Source organism: Euprymna scolopes, chromosome 19, assembly GCF_053919585.1.
Source record: "Euprymna scolopes isolate OS-2025 chromosome 19, ASM5391958v1, whole genome shotgun sequence".
In the NCBI taxonomy this organism is placed as follows: Eukaryota; Metazoa; Mollusca; class Cephalopoda; order Sepiida; family Sepiolidae; genus Euprymna; species Euprymna scolopes.
The window spans coordinates 135,304,978-135,320,236 of record NC_136500.1 but is presented as its reverse complement, the minus strand read 5'-3'; the positions used below and the strand labels follow the sequence as shown (position 1 = coordinate 135,320,236).

The window sequence follows — 15,259 nt, the reverse complement described above, 5'->3', positions numbered from 1 at the left end:
TAAAAAAAAAAAACTTTCTTAATTTTTTATATTTTTCTTTTATTTTTTCAGACCATCTTTAGTAACCCTTCCAAGGTCATCATGAGTCCTTATACTTCCGAGGAGCTGATATTTATCGTAGAATCGTATTTTCGGTCGAATGAGTCAATATCAGAAACTCAGAGCATTTTGACGAAACTTCAACACAAGCTATGGTGGCTCGATTTCATGAGCAAGGGTCTGTATGTGACCTCCCTAAATCTGGTAGACTCCGTACGGCAAGAAGTGATGAGAATCGTCAAAGATTAACAGAGAGTGTGGCCGAGGATTCATCCACATCAGTAAGAAGGAGATCATGTCAAATTGGGGTCTCTCGATCAATGTGGTTCCAGCAGGGCGGCGCAACGGCGCATACGACACAAGAAACATTAAATCTGCTCCAGAACATATGCGGCAACCGAATAATTTATCCTGGCTGTGAGATAAATTGGCCACCCCGCTCGCCAGATCTCCCATGTGCAGATTTCTTCCTTTGGGGTTACCTCAAGCAGCGGGTATACGCAAACAAACCGGCCACAATATATGCCCTTCAAAACAGAATAGAGGAGGAAATTAGGGCCATAAGCCCTGAAACGTTGTTATGTGCTGGACAATGCCCTGCCGAGGGAACAAGAAGGTGAAAATAAAAATGGTGGACATTTGAGTAACACCATTTTTCATAACTAAAATTAAAGCTTGTGAAAAACATACCCTTGATAAAGTTGTGTAAACGAAATTAGAATAAGAAGACTATGATAATTAGAATAAGAAGACTATGATATCTTATTATATCTCAAATAATCACGGAGAGGCTCAGCTATCTACATATGAAAATTGGTAAGCATAACTTAAATGTAAAGAAGTTACTCAAATTTAAAATCCGTAAGCATCTTTTGGGACAGCTTGTACATAAAAAAACACATATCCCATAAAAAACACATATCCCATAAAAAAAACACATATCCCATAAAAAACACACACATACCCCATAAAAAAGACATATCTCATTCTCTACTATGGTATAAAAATCACTTTGTATGTGGGTTCTTTCCTCATAGCTTCTCACACTGCTGAGCCTGTTTTTGTAATTTTCACACTTATCACTTATTAGCGATGAGTTTTTGGTATAGTCTGCTTCAATTAGTTTACCATTGGAACTCCATATGTTAAAGATGTTTATTTTTTTAATTCCCTGGAAGGCAACTCCGGCTCAGTGGTTAACGACATAAACTAAATACCTCGATGTCCCAAGTTCGAATCTAGTTCCTTGCAGAAAAAATAAATACTTCCACTTAGAATGTTGGCAATCTTCACGTGCTCCCTCCCGTAAGTACTTGATGTCTTCCTGGGAAAATAATTCTGAAAATATCAATGAATTCAATGCCAATAAAACAATAGACGGATTTTCGTATTCATACAATTTCCTGATCATTATAATCGCATGTTTGTTATTTTGATGAATTTATGAATATAATTAATTTAATTTTCATGTCCATTATTGTTTCTCGTGTTTCAAAATATTTATTTTATATATTAAGATTTCTATTACCTTGATGGATTTACCAATAGCAATAATTTTAACCATTTTAACTTTAATCGTATATATATATATATATATATATATATATATATATATATATATATATATATATATAGACCTATCTTTTTCATTATATATATATACAATATATATAATCATAATTAAATAATAATTATTTTATTATACCTACAGACACTAGTATTTTATGTTCACGCAATCATCAGTGTACCGTAACAATTCTTGGCGGTTATTAGAGTAATAGTAAGCCACGAACTCATATTTTTCTCCATTTTCTAAGCCTCTACCTCAGGGCACCAAATAAATGGCACGGGAATGACGGAAATAAAGAACTATTAAACGTCGAATTCAGGCGAATACAATGACAATCTAGAGTGTTCGTACGAGTAGAAATAGTAGACATTGTATAGACGACAATTGACTGAGTTATTTATAATTCCGCAGACAGTGTCCATACTTCAGTATTCTTAAAAGGCTTTATAATACTTGAATATTCTTAAAGGGCTTCATAATACTTGAATGTTCTTAAAAGGCTTTATAATTGAGGATTCACAAGAATTGGTCTCCAAATTTAATTCAGTTTTTTAATTTGAAAAGGAGAAAGAACCTCACGTTTTTTTTTCTTACAGAAAAAGACAACTCATTAAATATGCATTTAAAAATAACGTTTAAACTTATACAAACATATTTATAGGAAACTAGTTTACATCTTTTTGTTTTCCCCTTTCTTTATTACATTAAATTATTTATAGACTTCTCTATCTCTCTCTTTTACTCTCTTTGAAAGACTGAGGCTGACAGACGACATATAAAGTGGTGTTGGTAAACTAAAAATACAGTAATAGAGGGTAAAAGTTATAGATAGAAAAAATGTAAGAAATATGTCACCGAATTAGTGACAAACTACGTTGTAAATTAAAATGTTTTTTTTTTTCAAAATATAACTATATCCCAGAGCTGATTTATATTGTGATTTAGAGACCAAAATAACATATGTTATATTACTGTGTGTTGTGATCTAAATCGTTTATATTTTTCTTCTTTCATTAACGGGTCATATGTAAAGGTGTGCACGTTGTGTTTGTGGTATCACAGACTTTTTCTCATCTTAAATGTCTATCTTTACGGTCCGGAACACATCTAATATTATAGGTGCGTGCTTGCGTGTCAACACGCACGCACACACACATCCACCCACACACCCACCCACATATATATATATATATATATATATATATATATATATATATATATATATATACATACATAAATACATGACGACATACCTGTTTCTGCTATTAGTCGCTTCTTGGGGTTTCTTTAAACATCTCTTGGGGTCTGACCTGTTTTAAGTAAAATGCTTTACAAGAGATAGACCATAATGTTGTAGATGTTTATATATTTTATTCGCTCCCAGGTATTCCTCAAAGTAGAAGGAGAGTGATCGATGGACTCTCGGTTTGTGGGATTTTCTATGTCTCCGTTCCGTTTATCCGTCCTTCTCAACATCTCTAACCTAAATCAACACTATGCTTGCGAACACGTGACACTTGGCACGCCATGTCCGTCCCGTTCAGATACTTTCCGGTGCAAACTGACCGGCTACAGAGTTTGACAATGTTTGATAACCTGTGAAAACGCGATGATTCAAAGGTTGTTTCTAATCATCGCTAGACAGATAAACAGATAGATTAACAGATAGATAATAAATAGATAAAGTGATAGATAAATCAATAGATAGATAGATCAATAGGTAGATAGATAAAAATAACAGGCAATGCTTCTACGCGGCTATTATCTAACAATATCTGAGCACAGAGTTTTCTCGATTAAAATATCTACATATATATATATATCTATAAAAGTGAGAATGTGCGTGTCACAACATTTCTCTACCTATATACTCAACAAATTTTTGATATGCATACTTGACATTTGGTATATCGTTATTCAGACGTGTAAAATACGGTTTTCATTCAAAAAATGTTCTGCTAAGGGGTAAAAATTGACGAGTGCGCATACGCGGTCGTGGAACATGACAATTTACTTATGTTAAAGATAAGTAGGTTCGAAAGCAATTTTTAAAGACCATGTCAAGCACGTTGTATCTAACTCACTGTTTTTAGATTTTGGTTACGATCTCAGCTCGAGTATTTTCTTTATTACACTTAGAAAAGGTGGACTCTTTAAAAAAAAAAAAAACCCAAAAAACAATACTCGCATGCACGTCTCAGTTTCTTTCATTTTTTTTTTTTTTTGCTACATTTTTTTTTGAAAAAGAATCGAACATTACATTTATTACCTACGGTATTTTTGTTTATAATAAAAAAAAAATCTACAATAATTACAATGTAATATTTATACGTATTTTAAGACCGGGAAATGCCGGGCGATTTTCTAGTATATCGATAATTTAGAGGGGCAATCGTTGAATAATTTACTCTTAGTATAATTATAGGAATTTATATTAAAACAAATAGAGAATCAATACTCCCAGAGAAGGAAAGAAACGGACTCTTTGTTTTATCGTTATTTCCATGGCAAGTGCTCGTCTGAGCTCCAATCCCTCGTCCCCCTTCGCCAATCTTTCACGAGAAACACCCGTCTGGCTGAAACTTCTGTCAATAATATTCCCCACTCTTTATCTGTGCCTAAATCAAAACATAGATTCCATGAACAAAGTTTCTTTCTTAGAAGTGCACGCCTGTGGAACTCTCTTCCTTTTGCCCGTTTCCCACCTGATTACAACTTGGATGTCTTCAAGTCCAACATAAAAACAAATTCCTTACAAACCGCCCCCTTCAGTAAGCCACTCTATCAAACCTCCAATACTAATGATTACTACAATACTATCTCATTGATAACTGTACACGCAATAACCCTTATCCGTGAGTGGCTTCCTGGCCTTGATAAGTGGTGACCTCCATGTAAAAAAAAGGATATGGGACGACAGGAACACGCATGTTATTTATTATCTTGAGATGCTTATTTCGGATTTTTAGAACGTGTAAATTAATTAATGGATGTATTATCGATGTGTTTGTAAAAATACCGTCAGCATTTTAATAACACTTTATTGAATATTTCGAGAAAAGATCCGAATTTCGAAAAAGTTGAATTTAATGAGTAAATAGATCGATACATCAAGCACTAATTAAATATATTGTTTTTAATTCGTAGACAAGAGGGAACGTGAGAAAGGTACTAACATTTCAACGTAAACACACGTCAAAGTAATACAACATTTGAATAGTAAACCTTATACATAAAGAATAATAAATGGATTGATACATTTATAGAAAGATATAAAAGACTTTCGGCGTGCAGGTAAGGATCAAACCGCGGTATCTGTTCTTAGCTTCGAATTCATGGCGACATAGACTTTTCTAGTATTATTCATTTCACGGATAGGCGTATGTATAGAATACTAGCAGAGAGGCCAGACATTGCCTGGGATTGGATTTTACACTCGCCCATTTTTCAATTAAATACATTGATTGACTACTATAGTCGTGGGGAACAGGTAGAGAACTTTACAAACCACTCTGGGATGACTTAGTTCGCAATATATTGCAATCGATATTGCACTGTAGAGAACCTACTGTTGATTTTATAAGTTATTTAACATATATAATAACTTGTATTAAAGTTTAAAAATAGAAAAGTTAACTATCATTGTTCAGTTGCCCTATAAACAGAATCGTTCATTTCGAATGGGACCCTGTCATATAAAAGAACCTACTGGTGATTTTATATGCCTGCCCTTACTGCTTGTGCGATAATACTTGCTTAAATTTTAGTTTAAAATGAATAAGTCAGGTATCATGAATACATTCTGCTTTAAACAGAAACATTGATTTCGGGTGCGCCCCTCTCATATTAAATAACGTGCCTTTCGGCTTGGGTGGTAATAAAACTTTCGCAAATACACTTGTAAGGTTAATTTGTGTAAGGTGTTTATTTAAGTCAAACTTGCCTGTTCTTTCTTTCTTCGGTTTACTTTGATTATCAATTATCGAAACTTATTGAAGCCATTCCAATTTAAAAAAAAAAAAACATGTCTAGGAACACTGCCAGACATATAAAGTATTATCGTGTGAAATGTTCATAAAAATCGGCCCAATGTTTTGCGAGTCCATAGGGAACGAACACCCCCCCCCCACACACACACATACAGAAAAAATTATTTTTATATATAGAGTAGAGTTATAGATACGCAGTAAAATATACAATATACAATAGTCAACTCGAGATAGAGAGACGGGGAGAAAACGGAGAGAGAGAGAGAAGGAAAGAAAGAGAGGAGGGATTATTGAAAAGTAAATACGCGGAAATTCTGAAAGTTGCGACAGCTTCACAAACGGCAAAAATAAAAGAACCCGGTGCTAATACGGGGAAAAAGCGAAATGCAGGTTGGCTTCACCCCCCCCCCCCCACTCTCTCTCTCTCTCTCTCTCTCTCTTTCTCTCTGATTATTTCATTCTTTGTACTGTCTCTCTCGCTCCCTCGCTTGCAGCCGCTACTGCTGCTACTGCTGGTGCAACCGTGGTAGTGCCGTTGTCACAGCACTTATGAGGAAACAATTTCTTAAACGCAAATACATGCGCCTTGCCTGCAATATTATGAAACGGAATTATTTAAAATATTAGAAGTTCACGCGCAAAAATACGGATGCTTTAAAATTACGAACAAGTAAGGTAAGACAAATAATTTACTAACTTTTTTTTCCCCATTTCTTTGTAACTGTTTTTTTGTGTGTGTGTGTTTATAAAAGTTATTTCAGCTTTGTAATGTTTCTTCATACTTCATTTGTTGTTGCGGATTTCGTTGTCTTTCGCGTTATCTATCCTGCAGCGTTACATCATAACAAAGCATTCGCCGTTATTTAATTTAACATCTTGTTTGTCATTGTTATTATTATTATTTACAATATAAGAAGTGGTCTTATTTAATTCTTAACTTTATAAAAGTTTAAAAGGCTTTATAGATGAACGTTGAAAACTTTTTAAGCAAATCTTGATATTTTAGAGGGGTACAAGTAGTTCTTTTAGATAAAGTTTTATATTTTATTTTAGATGTATACTAGTAATTTATAATTGTGTCGATTACTTTTAAGATTTTCGTTTTATATTTCAAACGTTTTAATTCAATTTGTATAATGATTTAATTTACAAAACGTTGTGACTATAAAATTTAGGATGAGAATAGTAGCTTGAATAAGCCATATACAGCCGGTTATTTATTTCCAATTTACAAAACCTATTCAATAAACAAACAAGTTGATAGATACAGTTGAATATATATATATATATATATATATATATATAAATATATATATACCGTGTAACCCGGATATAAGAGATTTCTTATCCGGTCCCTACAACTCTCTTATATCTGGTTTACCCTTATATCTGGGGTTCTTATATCCGGGTTACACGATACATTAACACAGGCTCTGATTTGGGACCAAAGAAAATCTCTTTAGGTCTATTTAGGTTAAGTAACCAATAAAGTTTACCAAGGGGCATACAAGAGTGCTCATTACCAGAGTAGAGCAGGATATGCTTTTTATTTGTTTCTACATAAGTAGTAACATGTTGCTACACAGTCATGAACATGTTTCGCTCAGCTAGTTACCAGCAACTAGCCACCTTTTCAGGCTATACGGGCTATACGATTGCAAACTTACTGATACTAGCTGACCGAAACATGTTCATGACCGTGTAGCAAGATATTGCTTCTCATGTAAAAACAAATAAAGCGTATAAAATATATATATATATATATATATATATATATATATACACACGTATATATATATATGTGTGTGTGCGTGCGTGTGAATGTGTTGTGTGGAGGGAGTTCGTTTCCTGTGAACGTCTAAACATCAAGGCCGTTTTTTTTTTAAATTTACACAAATGTACCTTATTTACCTGGCAGTGGTCTTAGATAGGTTGTGTATTAGAATGTCTTCTATAAATATGGATAATCGATAATAGAAACAAAATCCATAAAAGAAAGAACAGGATATTTTGACAAAAGTTTAGTAATTTGAGAAGTATTATTAGCAGACAAGCAGAAAGACTCGGTAGAAAGAATCGATAGTTCTTGTCATTTTTATTATTATTTACAATATACAATATAAAGAGGCGCGTTCTAAATGAATATTTCTTTTTAGAGAACGATGAGACCATGACCCTTGACATTTGCATTTTAACTTTTAATTCATGCCATTATATATAACACTATTTTTATTTAATTTTATTTTAAAAGGAGTAGGTTCTCTGCAGTGCAATATAGATTTTAATGTATTATGGTCTGTCATTGCGGCGAAGAATGTGAAACTTCTCGCCGATGTACTTCGGGTGGTCCCGATTTAGAGCAGGCGATTAATCGATTTCATAAAAAAATGGACGATTTAACAGATTGTAACATTATGGGAGGGTGAATTATTCATTAAATCTTCGGCAACTTTGTGTCTCCTGCTAATATGTATTTCATGTGAGTCACCAGCTATCAAGCCCCAGAGGCCACTCGAGGATAAAGGTTAAAGAGTGGACAGTACTCAATGGGACAATACCATAGTAATCGTTTTTAGTGTAAATTTGATAAACTGGATTACGTTAGGGAAACGTCTCATCAAGAACTTGTTTACGTTGGACTTGAAGACGACCATATTGTAGTCAGCTGGGAAGCAAATAAACGGAATAGAGTTCCACAGATGTTCAGTTCTTAGAAAGAAACTTTGTTAATGAAATCTACGTTTACGTTAAGACACAAAAAAAGAGTGGGGAAAATTATTGATATGTTTCAGCAAGACGAGTGTTTCCCGTGAATGTTTAGCGAGGGCGAACCATAGGTTGAAGCTCAGGCGAGAGAACTTGCCATGAAAATAACGATAAAACAGAGACGCGCTCGCAACATCTCTTCTCTGAGAAAGAGGTTGTAGATAAGTCAAAAGGGCATCCCCCCTACGAGGCTACGAATTCTATTTTGAACTCTGTCAAGGCAGTTGAAGTTTTATGTAGTCCCTGCCCATGTATATATATATATATATATATATGTATATATATATATATATATATATATATATATATATATATATATATATATATATACGTTTTATTTTTTATTAGCCTATCTTTCTGTTAAGTATCATTATTGTTTCAGCTAGGCGGCCGTTATTTTTTTTTTGGCCGTCTGTAGCTTCCTCAGACTTTTACAGAAATGTTCGTTATTATGAAAGAGTGAAAGAGTGAATGAGGTCGGGGGGTGGTGCGAGGAACGCGGAAGAAAGAGAGGAAGGTGGGAGGGGCGCTTGGTATGTCGGTAATGTTTTAGTTTTGGGGTTTAAGGAACTTGTAGGGGAGGATCTGGGAAGTTCATTTCTAGTGTGGCTGAGGGCATAGGGATTTGCTCAACAACTATATTGAGCACTTTCTTCAGTTTTTATTAATTACCATTTCCACTATATATATATATATATATATATATATATATATATATATATATATATATATAGTGATTTAAAGCTTATAAGATGTTTTGAAGCATAGAGAGGATGTTACACGTTGTTTTTAATATTTTATTTATATATTTCAAACGGTACTCCGCTCTTTGTCACAAAAAGTATCGAAATGAAATATAAAGTAATGGTTGTGTGGTCTCAACGAGAGAGGAAAATATCTACTATATATTTGAAATAAATGACATGCCTTTTTGAAATTGTGCAAACTCCTTCGAACTGATGTTTCGGACAATTAAACCACCTTGAGGGCAATATCATATTAAGTGGTGCAAGCTAGTTATGAATAAGTTATGCGATATGACTTTTTTCAATAATCTATTTAGAAATCGTTTGTTAAGTGTTTTCCAATAATTGACGATTTGCTTTTATGACGTTTCATAATTTGATACATATTTCATTTGAGTAAATTAATATGAGATGAGATCCTTCAGAAAATCATATCATTAAATTACTATACTGTCCTCTTTGTTTTTCTTTTCCCGTCTTTCATTTTATTGACTCTCACTATCTTTCTTTCTCTCTCTTCCCCTCTGTCTCTCTCACGCTATCTCTCTCTTTCTCTCTCTCTCTCTCTATATATATATATATACATACATATATATATATATACATACATATATGTATATATATAAATATGCACATATGTATATAGGCACCGATATCTTATTATTTGAGCATGTTATGTGATATTAGATTCTACCTGTAATAAAATGACTCTGATTATCTATCTCCCCTCTGCTATTTGTTCCTCTCCTTCTCTCTCTCTCTCTCTTTCTCTTTCTCTCTCTCCGGATACATATTACATGTCTCGTAATTTAAGTTAAGTAAATTGGTCTCGGATCGAATTCTTTATGCAGGGAAATCTCTCTCTCTCTCTCTCTCTCTCTCTCGCTCTCCCTCTATCTATCTATCTATCTATCTATTTTTCTGTTTTTCTCTGTTTTGTCATTTTTTTCATTTCTTACATACATATGTACATATATTTATATCTATACCTATGTATATCTGCATAGATGTATACATATTGTAATCTTGTTTTTCTCGTCGACTAAATTGTTAGGCGATAAGAAACTTCACCTAATATAAATTTATCTATCTGCCACACTTTCTCTATGTCTCGCTCTCTCAATACATATATATATACATATATATATATGTATATATATACACATATATATATATACATATGAGTACATCGATATATATATATATATATATATAAACATCTACATTTGTGTGTAGCGATATATATATATGTATATATTGTTATTCAATTTGAATAAATTGATTTGTGATGAGATTTCTTATCAAATCAAATCTATGTATCACCTTCGCTGCATATATATATATATATATATATATATATATATATATATATATATATATATATATATATATATATATATATATATATATAGTAAGTTTAAATACAATTCCGCGTTTCATCCACGCTAGGATTCATCAGGCGTATGCCTGATATATATATATATATATATATATATGTGTGTGTGTGTGTGTGTGTGTGTGTGTGTGTGTGTGTGTGTGTGTGTGTCGGGTCGGTGTCGGTGTTGGTTTATACATATACATATATATATAATCACAGACTCATAAAACACACAGACACACACGCATTATATATATATATATATATATATATATATACATACATACATACATACACGCATACTTACATACACCCCACCCCACACACAGACACACACACACATATATATATTGATATTTCGTCATTCTATTCGATTAAATTTGCTATGTGATGCTTCATTGACTTTGAGACGAAAGACTTCTTTGAGATAAATGCATAATGTCAGCATGGAAGTTGATCGCGATAGCAATCCCGTTTGATTTCAGAGTCAGTGGTGATCGAAATTCCAAAGGGCGTGTCCCGAGGTTAAGCATTAATAGTGTAAACAAACACTGATAAGATAAACCACGCGTTTGTGGATGACAATATTTAAACACACGCTCATCCACCCACATGTATATGTGGACTTTCTGTTCATAGTATTAAGCAATCCGTAATCTTACGGTATTTCATTATTTCATTTAATACTAACTGTACCCGGCCACGCGTTGCTGTGGCTCAGTTTGTTAAAATGGAACACATGTGAAAGTAGAGAAAAGTTTGATTCTTTTTTTTCAAGAGAATGTACAAATTATTTATTTTTTTTTAACAGGAAACTTAAATTTCGCTTCATTTTAATCTTTGTTAATTTTTTAATTGTCCCCCCCAACGAATATAATCAAAACAGTAACATTCAACAATTGTACTTTATGTATATAAAACACAAAACGGGTGTCTGTATTACTGTACACATAGATTCGAAAAAGTTGTCAAAAAACAAAAAAACAAATATATAACAAATAAATGTTATCAAAGCCAAGATAAGTTACTTTTCTGCCAAACTGGATATATATATATTTTTCGTGTTTTTGTTCAATGTAACATATTTATTCAGCTCGAAAACCATACAGTGTTTACCGATCTGTTCGAAAATTCAAGATGGCGTCTCACACCCTCTTTAACACCGTAAGTATGGAAAAAGGTGTTATAAATAAAAAACAATACAAAATTCATAACATCTTTTCCCACACTGACCGTGTTAAAGAGAGAATCAGACGCCATCTGGAATGTTCCAATACATCGGTAAACACTGTATGGTTTTCGAGCTGAATAAACATGTTACATTGAATAAAAACACGAAAAATATATCCAGTTTAGTAGAAAAGTAACTTATCTTGCCTTTGATAACATTTATTTGTTATATATTTCTTTTTGGACAAATTTTTCGAATCTATGTGTAGAGTAATACAAACCGCACAAAATATTTATTAAACAAAGGAATTAAAAAAAAAAAGTTTATAACGAAAGGGAAATAATCGCTAATCGTCTGAAATTTTCCCAAATCGCTAATTCTCCCCCCAAAAAAAACTCCCTAATGTTCCGTGTTTTCTCACTATGGGTTTGTCTTACTGTACACATAGATTCGCAAAAGTTGTCAAAAAATATATAACAAATAAATGTTATCAAAGGTAAGATAAGTTACTCTTCTACCTAAATTGATATATTTTTCGTGTTTTTATTAAATGTAACATGTTTATTCAGCTCAAAAACTATATAGTGTTTACCGATGTATTGGAACATTCAAGATGTAGTCTGATTCTCTCTTTAACACGGTAAGTTTGGGAAAAGATGTTATAAATAAAAAAACCTAATAAAATACTGTTAAAAACTCGCTCAATACATGTTAATGTGACATAGGTTGACATATATTCGGCGTGTTTTTAATAGTATTTTGTATTGTTTTTTTATTTATAACACCTTTTTCCAAACTTACGGTGTTAAAGAGGGTGTGAGACGCCATCTTGAATTTTTCGAATACATCGGTAAACACTGTATGGTTTTCGAGCTGAATAAATATGTCACATTGAATAAAAACACGAAAAATATATCCAGTTTGGCAGAAAAAGTAATTTATCTTGCCTTTGATTACAGTTATTTGTTATACAATTGTTTTTTTTTACAACTTTTTCGAATCTATGTGTACAGTAATACAAACCCCCTTCGGAGGTTGGAATACCCCCCCCCACCTCAAATGTAGTTGGAAAAATCGATTTTTAGTGAGATTTAAGAATGGTTAGTCGAAAAAAAAGGTGAAAAACAAAACAAATAAGCAATAAATAATTATTACCAAAGGCAATAAATGGTACTTTTTTTTTACTTACATGAATCAGTTTACTTTATGTTTGTAAGTATTTTCAATTGGTTTTTATACTTTTTAATAAAAGTAAAAAATAAAAAAGAAAGAAGTCGTATTATCGTGACGCCTGACAGCGATCGCCCGATCCATGGCTAACGTGTAGTAACGTAAACGGGCCCCCAAGAAAAAGAACAGAAAGGGAAGTCCATGTACGTGAATGTCGTCTGGTAAGTGGTACGGTGAAAAAGTAAAGGAACGTGGGCACAAGTAGAGTTGGATACACAAGTAATAGTCGTAGAGTGATAGAGTGTAAGTAAAACCTGGAATATCAGGTTGTTTCGTTTCGTTTTAACAATGGAAAGAGCAGAAAATGGAAAGAAAAGAAAGAAAGAAGGAAAGACGGAAAGGAAAGATTATGAAGGAAGTTTGGTAAGAAATAGCTTTACAAAAGTGAAATATGGAAAGAAAGATAAACATAGGGAAGTACCCCCACCACCATCACTCATAAAGCAAAAAGACAACGAAAGGTAGAAAGAAAGAAAGAAAGAAAAAAAGCACGTAAGGAAAGAGCGAAACGGAAGTTGTGTTTGTGTAAGTAAGTTTGGTGCGTTTCACGTAAATGTCAATTCAGGTTTTCATTAAACTCAAACTCTAACCACGCGGGTTATAACGAAATCGAAGTAATGTAATTGTGAATTCAATTCCAGGTAACGGATTGTGTTCTGTTTGAATCTAATTTTATTATAATAAATGCTTTATAAATTGTGTTTATGTTTTATGCTAACTAATGGCAAAGTAAGCGTGGTTCGTTTCAGCGTAAGTCCAGTCCAGTTTTTAGATAAATTCTAACCGGTGGTCGATTTTAAATGTCTCCTGTGAACGGTCTGGAACGGTGTAAGTGAGTGGCGGTGGTAGGATGAATTTGGTAGAGAGAGTTTACTTTACTACTTCCATTAAATGTAACCGATTTTTACAGTGGACTCTCACCAGACAGAATATAGGAAACTCTAATCAGCGAGATACTGGATATGTAATAACCCTATAACATACGGCAGATGTCGTGATTCAGTTTGTGAATGATACGGCTGCACCAGATGTATACAGGTGCAGTCCTATAAACGTCAAAGTCGGAGGGGAAAAATGAGTTCATTTTATTTATATAGAAATATCGGGTGGAACGATACATTTTTCGTCCCAAAGAAAACAATATAATTTTTTTAAAACTTTTATCAAAAAGAATAATTAAGCTTACTTGATTATGTAGTAGCGCTGACATCAATCAATGTAGCCGCCTTCAACCCCAATCACTGCCTCGTATGAGTCCGTGACTTGAAGATAATATTTGTAGTATTCTCAACTTATAACAAAGCGAAGTAGTCCAATAGTTTGAAGTCTGAGGAGAAGGAAGGCTGTGAGAGAAAGATACAAAGTCGTAGCACTCCTTGTAAAGCCAAGACTGAGTCTCTTTGGATTATGGGTAAGCGCAAAGTCCTGCTGCGAAACTCAGGGTCAACCAGCGACCATCTCATTGCGTTAAAAGATCACCACACTCTTCAGCATATCCAGGTACACTTTGGTGTTGAAGTTCAAGCCAAATTTGAAAATGTTAAGTAGTATGATGTGGCTCCCTCTGGAAACCACACCAAAGACCATAACCGTGGCAAGAACTTTCTTGAGCTGTGCCTTCAAGCGTTGAACCGTCCGTAATCGCAATTTTAGTCGGGTGTAGTGGATTGTGCATTGTCTTTAGGTTACTGGTCCGCTGGTCGAGATCCTTAGTTCTTATTTCGTCCAGATTATTAACGGTCCAGAGTATATTATAAGTCAATCTGCCAACCTGCTTATTTCTTTAATTAGGTTTCGACGAGTTTACTTTCGAGAAGTTTTCTTGTTCTTCTGAGGTATTCCTTTCCCATTTTCTTTTTCATTTCCGTTGTTTTAATGGCGTCTGCTTGGCCAAGAATTTGTAGCCATCATGTTAACCTCATTTCTGTTTGATTTGACACGACTATATGTTCTGTTGCTTCTAGTGTTTCCCTTCTCATGGTCAGCCGGGCGCACTTTTCCATGGCAAACCCCATTTGCATATCCTGGCTAAATATTCTGGTCATGTTCATCTGTGTTTCTAGTTCTGCCAACAGTTTCCGATCATCCATGTACATTAGGATGTTCTATTCTTTCTTTTGTTTTAATAAACTTGTATACGGCTCCGCATTTTCTTAGGATGCTGTTCAGGGGCATCCTGGATATAATGACCAGTAATGGTGATAGCGAATCACCTTTGAGGATCCCTCATTGTATTTGAATTTTATTTATGTTTTTTTTCCATCAGCCGTCAGTTCAAGTCTCTATGTTCTCATTGCATTTTCTTTCAAATTTGTTATATGAACTGACATTTTGTACATTCTCATGTATTCTATTATCCATGCTTTCGAT

At 33.6% G+C, this 15,259-nt stretch overlaps 1 protein-coding gene across 2 annotated transcripts in view; it reads left to right on the top strand.

Moving 5' to 3' along the window:
• The first annotated feature begins 5,873 nt into the window (after nucleotides 1–5,873).
• Nucleotides 5,874–15,259, top strand: part of LOC145239991 (cardioacceleratory peptide receptor-like) — a 949,161-nt gene continuing 939,775 nt past the window's right edge. The window contains exon 1 of one of the 2 annotated variants that reach the window (XM_080103573.1): nucleotides 5,874–6,273. The gene's annotated coding sequence lies outside the window, so the exon portion shown is untranslated. The remainder of the gene's footprint in view (nucleotides 6,274–15,259) is intronic. The other variant, XM_080103574.1, reaches the window with a different exon arrangement.